General features: G+C 37.3%; 1 long non-coding RNA gene across 1 annotated transcript; it reads left to right on the top strand.

The window, feature by feature from the left end:
• Positions 1–1,823: 1,823 nt before the first annotated feature.
• LOC115895820 lies at positions 1,824–10,067 on the top strand. The gene is made up of 3 exons (XR_004055924.1): positions 1,824–2,410; positions 3,895–3,965; positions 9,957–10,067. It is a non-coding gene; the product is annotated as an uncharacterized LOC115895820 (long non-coding RNA).
• The last annotated feature ends 687 nt before the right edge of the window (positions 10,068–10,754 follow it).

Consider the following 10,754-nt stretch of genomic DNA (forward strand, 5'->3'; position numbering starts at 1 on the left):
TTTTTCATTAGATCAAAACTTTCTTTTTTTTTGAGACGGAGTCTCGCTCTGTCGCCCAGGCTGGAGTGCAGTGGCCGGATCACAGCTAACTGCAAGCTCCGCCTCCCGGGTTCACGCCATTCTCCTGCCTCAGCCTCCCGAGTAGAGGGCTACAGGCGCCCGCCACCTGCCTGGCTGTTTTTTGTATTTTTAGTAGAGACGGGGTTTCACCGTGTTAGCCAGGATGTCTCGATCTCCTGACCTTGTGATCGCCCACTCGGCCTCCCAAAGTGCTGGGATTACAGGCTTGAGCCACTGCGCCCGGCAATCAAAACTTTCATTACTAACAGACATGATCCCAGCCTCTCCATCAGTTGTTTAGCAATTGTAATAATGACATTAAGCTTCCTTCAATATTCTCTGCTAAGCTGTTTCAGTAAGTCATTGCTCTAGAAAATCCATGTTCTGCATTTTAGTTCCTCCTTGACTTGGGACGAACTTAAAATCTGCTCCTTTGACAGGAGGATTAACTGCTAGGTTTAGGATTGATCTATAAATAAGGTCTTGATAATACTTTCTGGAAGTATATATTAATAGTTCATTTTACAGATGAGGAAGTGAGACAACTGAGATGTTAAATAATTGCCCACGTTACAGATTAGGGACATAGCGGAGATTCAAACTCAGGGCTGTCTGATGACCAAGATTATGTTCCATCATACTGAAGTGCCTTCCTGTCTCCCATGAAAAGAGGTAGCAGCATTCTCACAGACTCTTAAGCAACTAATGTGTATATTTATACATGTAATGCACACACACATTTTTGGCTATGGTATAATTGGGGGTGGATGGGGAGTAGAGTAATGTTGAATATTGATACAAGAGAGAAAAGTCAGAAAAGAAAAGGATCCCAAGTATGAAATGATGTTTGGGAAGGGAGCCTATTTTTATTTTATTTATTATGCATCCATCTATTTGTTCAATCTTTTATTCATTCATTCAACAGGCACATATTAAGCCTAGAATGTACTAGCCAATGTGGTACTGGACTGACGTGGCTCGTGGAACTCATGGTGGGAACGACATAGAATGAACTTACGAGAAAAGCCAGCTGGGGCTCCAGGAGCGTCATGGAGCAAAGAGAGGTATTACTATCTGTTGGGTAAAGGCAAAGATGCCAAAACCCTGATTGGAGTACCACTCAGGGAGAAAAAGGAGAGAAATCTGTACATACTTTATGGATGTGTCTGGGGATATTGTCTACATGAAATTAATTACTGCTCCCAGCTCAGCCTTTACAGCTCCATGACCTTACCAGTAGTTACAAGGGTATTAATATACTTGTATCTACTTGCATACTTGCTTTGAGTCTAGCAGGTATTTGTGTTATCAAGAGAACAATAAGAACATGACTAAGATTCAGTCAGAATCACCAGTTTACATAATTGGCCCTCATTTGACATTATAAGTTCCCATATTGAGGCCAGTTCATACATCTTTATACAAAAATTTGAGCTTAAAATTTAGCCTTTTAAGAAACATATAATTCATTAATCCGGAAATTTTTATTTTAGGGACTCCTAGACCAAATGGGAAAAAATTACAGCACATAAAACAATCTTTGAGCTGCAATAAACATATGTTAAGGCAATTTTATTGTAATTGAATATAAATGGTTTGTGTGACTAATAGAAAAATTTTCTAAATTTCCTAATATTTTTTCTTTTTTGGTTTATAAATACCATTAGTATCAAGTGACTGCAACTATATGGCTAATCTGGCCTGGGAATTCACAAAGAAATAAGTGCAACTAGTAATTCAAGTTTTTTCTCTACACAGTGGTAATGTCCATAAATTACAAATAACTATTATGGAGTAGTGAGAGGGTTTGCAATGGAATTAAAAGGGCTGTGCACTCACGATATAATTTTATCATCTCTTGCAAATTATGGCATGTTTGTTTATAGTAATAAGGTATTATAGAGATCACTGAGTCATAGGTAGTTCACATGGGAAGATGCTATAGTTTTCTAACCTTTTCCCAGTTGATGTTACCATTGGAAGCCAGAGTTATAACATATCAGTGACAACACAGGGCCATGCTCCTCCTCCTACTCCTATGACTCCCTAAATCCATGTAACGGAGTCCCATTGCCAGATATGCAATTCTCATGTAGAATCAGTGCCCTGAAGTTTCAAACCCTCCACTGGTATCTCTTTGGCTATGGAACACCTCCTCAAACAAGCAATAGCGTCAGAAAACCAGTCTGCTTTCCTTTGATCAAGGTGTTGGTTTTGTCTGTGCTTGAGCTTTTCAGGCCTAATTTTCCCTATGGGACCAATGGATAACTCTGGATGGCAGGTAAATCACAGAATGGAGAGAAAGGAGTGGAAGGCTTCAATGATGATACTCTGTTTCCATCAATGACAGGTAAGCTTTTCAAACTGAAGCTGGTGAAAGACCTGAGTAAGTTTATTTGCAAGTCAAGCCTGTTTGAGGCATTCTGTTACTGGAATATTCCCAGACTCCATTGGTCTGTGGTTACAAATAAAGCTGAAATATTAATAATATTCCAGTCTTGATGGCTCACTAACTCCGACTGCAACAGAAGCTATCAGGCCCCTGCAAAATTCCCTCTCCCAAGACTTTCAGTAGTCCCTGGAGTAGTCCCATATGAGCTCTCCTGCAGGGCACTACCCTCCTTCCCACCGGGCCTCCACTGAGTACTTCTGTCTCTGCTGACCACCAGTGATGTATGTTGTGTCACAAGTAGTATCAGTCCTATTGCTACCATAACAAATACCAAAACTTTATGGTTTAAAATAATAGAATTCATTATCTGATATTTCTGGAGGGTCAGAATGTAAAATGGGTCTTATGGGATAAAATCAATATGTGACAGAGCTATGTTCCTTCTAGGGGATTAAGGGGAGAATCTACTTCCTTGCCTTTTACAGCTTCTAGAGGTTGCCTGCATTTCTCAGCTCCGGACCCATCTCCATTTTCAAAGTGCATCACTCCAAGCTCTGCTTCCATTTCCCCATGGCACACTCTTTTTCTGACTCTAATGCTTCATCCTCCTTTAAGGGCTCTTGTAGTTAAACTGGACCCTCTTGCAAAATCTTGGGTAATCTCCCCCATCAAGATCCTGAGCTATTAATAAATCATACCTGCCAGGTCCCTTTACCATGTAAGGCAATATATTCACAGGTTGGGAATTAGGATGTGAAATCTTTGGGGGGCATTATTCGGCCCACCACGAAGGCACCTGCCCAGACATGGATGCTGCCATTTTCTCCACTAATGCCCTAGAATTCTTATAATACAGGATGGTGCTGGGTGCAAACAAAAGGGGGTGGGGAGAAACAGGCATCACCCCACTCTATGTCAACCTCAGAAGCACATGCTTCAACATCCCTGTGAGAAAAGTTTTCCAGCTTCTACTTCTGTCCTCGGGGAAGAGCTCTGGTGAAGTTCATAGGCCTGGGCTGGGGTCATTCACCATGTGTTCTTCTATCCACTATACTTTATTCCTGCAAGTGAACATTCCCACATACAACTTCCCCCGGCAGACCTTCTAATGTGGAGAATCAACACATGTATGTGGAACTTGGGCATAGTCAACTCCTCAGTACCAACATGCCTAAATCTTAGCTTAGGCCTGTGTTCTCTTGATATAATTCATTAATTTGAGAATTCACTAATCCATCTTAATTCATTCCTGAAAAACTCACCACTAAATGAAAAGCCATTATATTAAAAATGTTGTCATTAAATTTAATGAGAAAAAGTATGACACATCCCATCTCAACCAGCCTCCTCCTAAGATATTGAAAGCATGCAATACTTGCACCTTCCTCTATGACAGTCATATTAATAAATTCACATTCCGTTCATTCACAATATGTGTTAAGATGGACCTGATGTGGGGATACAAGTTGGATGGATGAAGAAAGTCACTGCACAGGTGGATAACATAATAAAGGTAATGTATTGAAAACAAGCATAGTTGACTCCAGCTTAAAAACATCTTTTGTTCATATAAATAATTGATATAGTAATTACGCACATTAGTGGTATAATCACTTTGGTAGATTCTCTGCTACCTCTCATAGAAGCACTTAATTAGCATAATTCTAATCAGAATGTAGTATATAATGAAATCTGAACCACAAGGTAAAGTATCATTTTATATTTATTTAATGGGGTTTTGGATGAAACCAGCTATATCAAGATAAAAGGAATTGTTGGAAAGGCGATAAAAACTTTTCAAAAGCAATATTTACTTTTACGGAAGAAAGCCCTATTTATTAGACACTTAATTATGCCAAGCTCAGGGATTTTAAGATAAAGAAACAATCCCCATAATGAGGAGGTTCGCTGTTAAGGGAGAGGAAGTATTAAAACTGCCCAGAAACAAAGCAAAAATTAATATGGTTTAGGGAATGAATTGCTGAGCAATTTATATTTTTCATTCAATATATTGATTTAAAAATATCATACAGTGAACCTGCATAACTTCTGTAAGTAGAAACACTTGTAATTTATCTTTACATTATCTACTTAGTGTAAGTTAACAAGCTACAATTAAGCCACTGAACACATCCAACACTCATCTCAAATTAAAACTATCTCTTATACCTTAGAATTGGCATTGTATAATTATAAGCCACATATCTAATTAAAAATGCTCTGTCATGCTTCCTCCAGCATAGGCCTGACTCTCCAAATCTTTAGGCTTTCTTGTAGGACATATGATTCTAGTTGGCTCATGGGTTCTGATAAAGTCCTTAGTATTCCCAAGGGAGTTACAGAATGTTTGAATTGGAAAGGGCCTTGGAGCTTAAAAGTAACTTATAATTACAACTGGGAAAATAGAGGCCTGGATCAATGATATGAGCTTGGCAGTAATCTGAATTATTGGCACCATGACCCTAGGCAGAAATTACTCATGTGCTTCTCTTAAATAAGGTGCCAGTTTGGGCTTCATGGGACCGACTACAAGAAATCCTAAGATGCCTAGCACCACTCAGCCTGGATCAGAATTAATTAACAGCCAAAATCCAGTGACTTCTTCCTGCACTTTCCATATCTCTCAAACTCTGCTGCCAAGATCAGTTCCAGCATGTTGGAGAATATAATGTAAACCGTGGCACTACCCTCAAATTTGGCTCCTTTTCTGGCTTTCTGGGCAGGCCAGCCACCTTTAGAAGTGACCACATAGTTTTGATGTCTCATCAATAGGCAGTGAGATACTTGGTTGCTCAGTTCATATTTTCTCAGCACAGATCACTTTGGTCTGTGACTTAAAAGGTGGGCTCTGGCATATTATTCTTCATCTCTCTCCAGCCTGGACTTGCTTCTGGGCCTAGTCTCTCCTGGCTAGACAAAGATATTAGTGAAACAAACAAAAGCATTGCTCTTGAGCTGCCTTTTTCTCCTCAGCTCTGCTTATACTCCTCACCAAGTTGTTGAATTCCTCCTTGTCCCCTGTAACATTAGAGGTTGGGGTTGGAGTACCCTTTTTTCCATTGTGTGCAAAACTTCCAACTTTCTCCTTCCAAGTTAAGGGTGATAAGTAGAGCACTCCAAAACATTCTCGTAAAGATTTCATAGCTTAATCACTCAGAGATAAGTTTAAAGCTGAAAGAAAACTGTGTTAAAATTCCAGATCCCCCAGTTGCTTGTTATGTAGCTTTGTGACTTCAGCCAAAATTGAGTTTCTCCATCTGCGAAACAAAGATTATAATAGCACCAACTTACAGAGCAGAGTCATTGAAATGATGCAGGTAAAACCCTTAGATGAAGTCCTGACATGTAGTAAAAACTCAACAGGCAGTAGCTTTGAGTATCCTTTCCTTCACTAACTCCACACTGGGACTCTCATTTATGACGCCACACTGGGACTCTCATTTATGGGATCTGTGTGCTGACATTCAATGTGCATTTCCAGTTTGTGCCAAATTATATTGTAACTGATAATTAGATGTTGACATTTATGGTATCATATCAGCACCATTTTCTGGTTTTAAGATCTGTTTTAAGATTTTTGTTATTTGGGGTTATTTTTCTTAATTTTGCTGAGCTTCAAAGAGGGCAGTGATTTTAAAATAGGCATTCTCTCCATCATCTTTCCCAGAAGTACCGCCAAATTATTTTTCTATTTTGAATACACTATTCTGAACCTTTTCTCTGAACATGAGTGCCAAATTTGCTTTTAATAAAACATACTAAAAACTACATGATACTAAAAAACTAGGTGTAAAGATAAAAATGTAGAGTTTGTCACTTTATTTTATTTAAGATAGATGACCAAATTGATTTTTTAATTTTCTTTTTTTTTTTTTTTTTTTTATTATACTTTAAGTTCTATGGTACACGTGCATAACGTGCAGGGTTGTTACATATGTATACTTATGCCATGTTGGTGTGCTGCACCCATCAACTCGTCAGCACCCATCAATTCATCATTAATCATGTATAGCTCCCCAAGCAATCCCTCCTCCCCCCTCCCCCCTCCCCATGATAGGCCCCAGTGCGTGATGTTCCCCTTCCCGAGTCCAAGTGATTCATTGTTCAGTTCCACCATGAGTGAGAACATGCGGTGTTTGGTTTTCTGTTCTTGTGATAGTTGCTGAGAATGATGGTTTCCAGCTGCATCCATGTCCCTACAAAGGACGCAAACTCACCCTTTTTTATGGCTGCATAGTATTCCATGGTGTATATGTGCCAATTTTCTTAATCCAGTCTGTCACAGATGGACATTTGGGTTGATTCCAAGTCTTTGCTATTGTGAATAGTGCCGCAATAACATACGTGTACATGTGTCTTTGTAGTAGAATAATTTATAATCCTTTGGGTATATACCAGTAGTGGGATGGCTGGGTCATATGGTACATCTAGTTCTAGATCCTTGAGGAATTGCCATACTGTTTTCCATAATGGTTGAACTAGTTTACAATCCCACCAACAGTGTAAAAGTGTTCCTATTTCTCCACATCCTCTCCAACACCTGTTGTTTCCTGACTTCTTAATGATTGCCATTCTAACTGGTGTGAGATGGTATCTCATTGTGGTTTTGATTTGCATTTCTCTGATGGCGAGTGATGATGAGCATTTTCCTTTTTAAATCTTGGAAATCCCACATAGGTCAAATCCCATGATTTAAACATTTTTTTTTTCTTGACTTCCTGGCTATAATGCAATGATTTGATTTCTGTTTAACTGATATTTCTTTTATCAATTCTCGCATTGCTTCTCATGTGACAAAATAAAACTCTGATTCTTTTTTTCGTTTTTGCAGAACAGGAAATAACCACTTGGCCCCGTTTCTGGTGGTTTTGCCTGTACCAGAATGTCCTAGAGAAATACAACCCGTTACAAACCTCAAAATGTCAGGGGAAGATGGATGGCCTGGAATATTTTGAACAATATAAATTGAGTAGAGTATAGAATATCTTACATTTTAAGCTAAGCTCTATTTTCTGGAAAAAAAGGAAAATATGGCTAAAATATTTCATAGCGCAAATCAGCCTTGATTCCTTCAAAATCATTCAAATAATTGTATGTGCTGATGAGAACAAGTTCTTTGCTTTTTAATGATGGTGTATATGAGTAATTCAGAGCCTTATTTCAAGATTACTGGTCAATCTATGCCTTTTACTGACATTAACCTTCCTGTAAAATGAGACCATTTAAGTTCACCTTTCAGTTGACTGGCTGACATTATAAGTCACCTATTCTGAGATTTAATCAAGTATAAACTGAAAGTCTTCTCTAGGTCATGTTACCTAGTCTAGTAAAATTTGTTTGAAACAAGGCCCTTTATGCTGATCATCAAGCTCACACTGCCCTGGGTTCATGATTTCCTTAACTCATTGCTTTCTGAAATCTTTATTTGCTTTACTTTTCTTTGTTTCCATTTTTTCCCATCACCCTGTGCAGGAAAGGTGAGCGCTAACTCTATTGAGTGTGTTTGTTGCCATGGTGAAGAAAATAGTACAATTCCCCAGTTAATAGAGTATCAGGGTGAGGAAGATATTTCTTCCAAGCTCCCACGATTTTCATTTCATTACAGTGGAACTAAAGAGCACTGACAGGCCTGTTGAAGAAAAATCTGATGTTAGATGTAGTTCATAATGTCATGCTATTCACTCAGAATATATAGTACTTCCCTTGGAGAAATTATTTAAAATGCTTGCAATGGAGAAATGTTTGGAAAGGGACTTCATGTGGTCATTTAATTCCTAACTAAAAAAGAACTGGTATTCTATGATTTCCATTTTGAGAACTGGACAGTAACAGAGTAATATTGCTGCAAAATCTCTTATTAATTCATGCTTTAAAAAATAATTTGTGGCTTTTCTAAAGGAAAATGTCTTCATTTAGCTGTCCCATCTAAACTTGGGTGTGGAAAGCATAAAGAACCTATCTTTCACAAGTACAAAGGGTAATGCATTTTTAGTAATGTATGTGGTTCTGAACAGAAAATATTTTACTCTTATCCCTTCTCTCTCATTTCTTTCCATCTCTTCTACTTACTCCTCCTACTCACCCCAACCTCTCTTCACATGCACTTACATATTCACAAGAGCCAAATGTGTCAGGAATGTTTACTAGAAGACAGAAGAAAGTAGCTAAGGTCCAACAGTGTAGCTGAATGTCTCCCATGAGTTTTTATTTGTTAGGTAATTCAAAACACCACAGCTGAACCTTGTGTAAGACGTCATGTCAACTTCACAATCTTTCGTTAAAATGGAAGCAAATAGAAAGCTTTCTTAATTGCATTCTTTTCTACTTATCTAAGTCTAATTTACTATGATGAAATGTACTTTGTTGAGCATTCCATTGTTTCAATAAAGAAAGAAAATAAAGAAAAATAATTGTTAAAAACATAGATTAAAGAAAAGTAAGAATATTTGAAAATAGCAAATTTCCAATTTCTAACTCCATTGTTAGGTTGCCAGGTCCTTTATGAACACTGAGATTGTTAGAACTACAAATAAAGTAGAATAGAATGTTGAAGTGGCTTATGTTGAAGTCGGCCGATAGACAACACAAAGGTATGTTATGTTAGAAATTTTCTGTCTAAATACAGTTCAAATAATAAAAAAAAAGAAAAAAAGATGAATGTATTCAAGACTTTCTTTAGAGGAAAGAAACTTAGCTTTAATAATAGATAGTAGATATTTTGTCAAGAAGTTGTGTTGGAGTAGGTGCTATTGAGATGGATATGTGGGAAAGTGGAAGAAGTTAATAATTGCAGAGCACTCATGCTGTGTTATGTACCTTATACAATTTATCTTGTATAATCTTTGTTTATTGTCAGCCTGAGAAGGTGGGTAGCAATGCGCACATTTTCACAAATAAAGGGAGAAAAGAAATCTTTTTCTCAAGATCCTAGAATAGAACACTTGAAGTCAGGTCCATAGAATGTCATACCTTGTTGTCTGCCCCCTGCTGATAAGGGATGCCAAAGTTTCCAGTATTTTGGAAAAAGGAGCATTGGAAGAGAAATTGGAGAGAGAGCAAATTCATAAATATTGCCTGGTTAATTCCATTTTATTATCATTTCTCACAAAACAAAATAGATGTTTTGATGGTCACATTACCAGGGAATTTTGTGTTTTCAGCTGGATGTTGCAAGTCTTTGTGTGATCATCCTCCAAATCTCACAACATCCCTTCCATTTAATTATAATCTATTGACTGTATTGTTCCGTTTTACAGACAATGACAATATTTATTTGCATCCATTAAAAAACATAAATCTGAGCATTTTTAAAGATCACATCATACTGAGAGATGAAAGAATGACTGACAATCATTAAGACAATATAAAGAAATGAACTTGTAAGAAATAAAGACAATGTGACGGCATGTTTTACAACACTAAATTTTTAATTTTAGTAAAGTGCATTTGAGACTCATATAATTAAGCACAACACAAATATAGACTGATAGAAATTTCATTGCAGATAAGGCCCGAAGATCCAGACTGATGATAAGCCTAAAGCTGGTAGAGGACAATCACCACTGGATTCTACCACAGAAAGCTGTAAACACACCTGAAGATTTTTACTAAAGTTACAAAAGTAAGGGATTTTGGTAAATTTTGTTTCATAGGCAGAGTATTATCCAATTATAAGTAAGATGATATTTTTGTTTTCTTTTGAAGTTGTTAGATTCTGGGTAAAAATCACACTCTACAATAAATAGAAGCAATAGCTTATCATAGATTTAATACCCACCTTGTATAATAGAACATTTTTACAATAATTGATACTCTCATTCATTTATTCTTATTAAAATATATTTATTGCATGTCTACTATTTACTAGGCATTGAGTAGGAACAAAGCATGCTGTTTTCATATTTTAATATTGAACATTATAGATCATAAGAGTCTAAAACAAGAAACAGAGTTTTCCAAAGTGATTTTCAAAGCACTAATTCTGCAAGATGCTCCCCATCCCTAAAGGGCACCATGGCCAAATCCATTTGGTAAACATTGCAATGACTGAGAAAGCCTATGGGAAAGAAGTCCCTCCGACTTCGTCAAACCCATACACTTTTTTTTTTTTTAAACCAAGGATTGATTAATATCCTGTTGCATGAAACATCCTAGGTGAGATATCAGCTCAGAGCAGGCCTATTTTGGGGTACTAATTCAGTAGGTCAAAGATGTGAGAACAAGAAGGCAGATGCCATGTTCTGGAAGAACTAGCAGAAGAGCAGAAAAATCTTTTTTCTTTCTTTCATTTTTTGAGACAGGG

The sequence above is a fragment of the Rhinopithecus roxellana genome, unplaced genomic scaffold, assembly GCF_007565055.1.
Source record: "Rhinopithecus roxellana isolate Shanxi Qingling unplaced genomic scaffold, ASM756505v1 contig2786, whole genome shotgun sequence".
Classification (NCBI taxonomy): Eukaryota; Metazoa; Chordata; class Mammalia; order Primates; family Cercopithecidae; genus Rhinopithecus; species Rhinopithecus roxellana.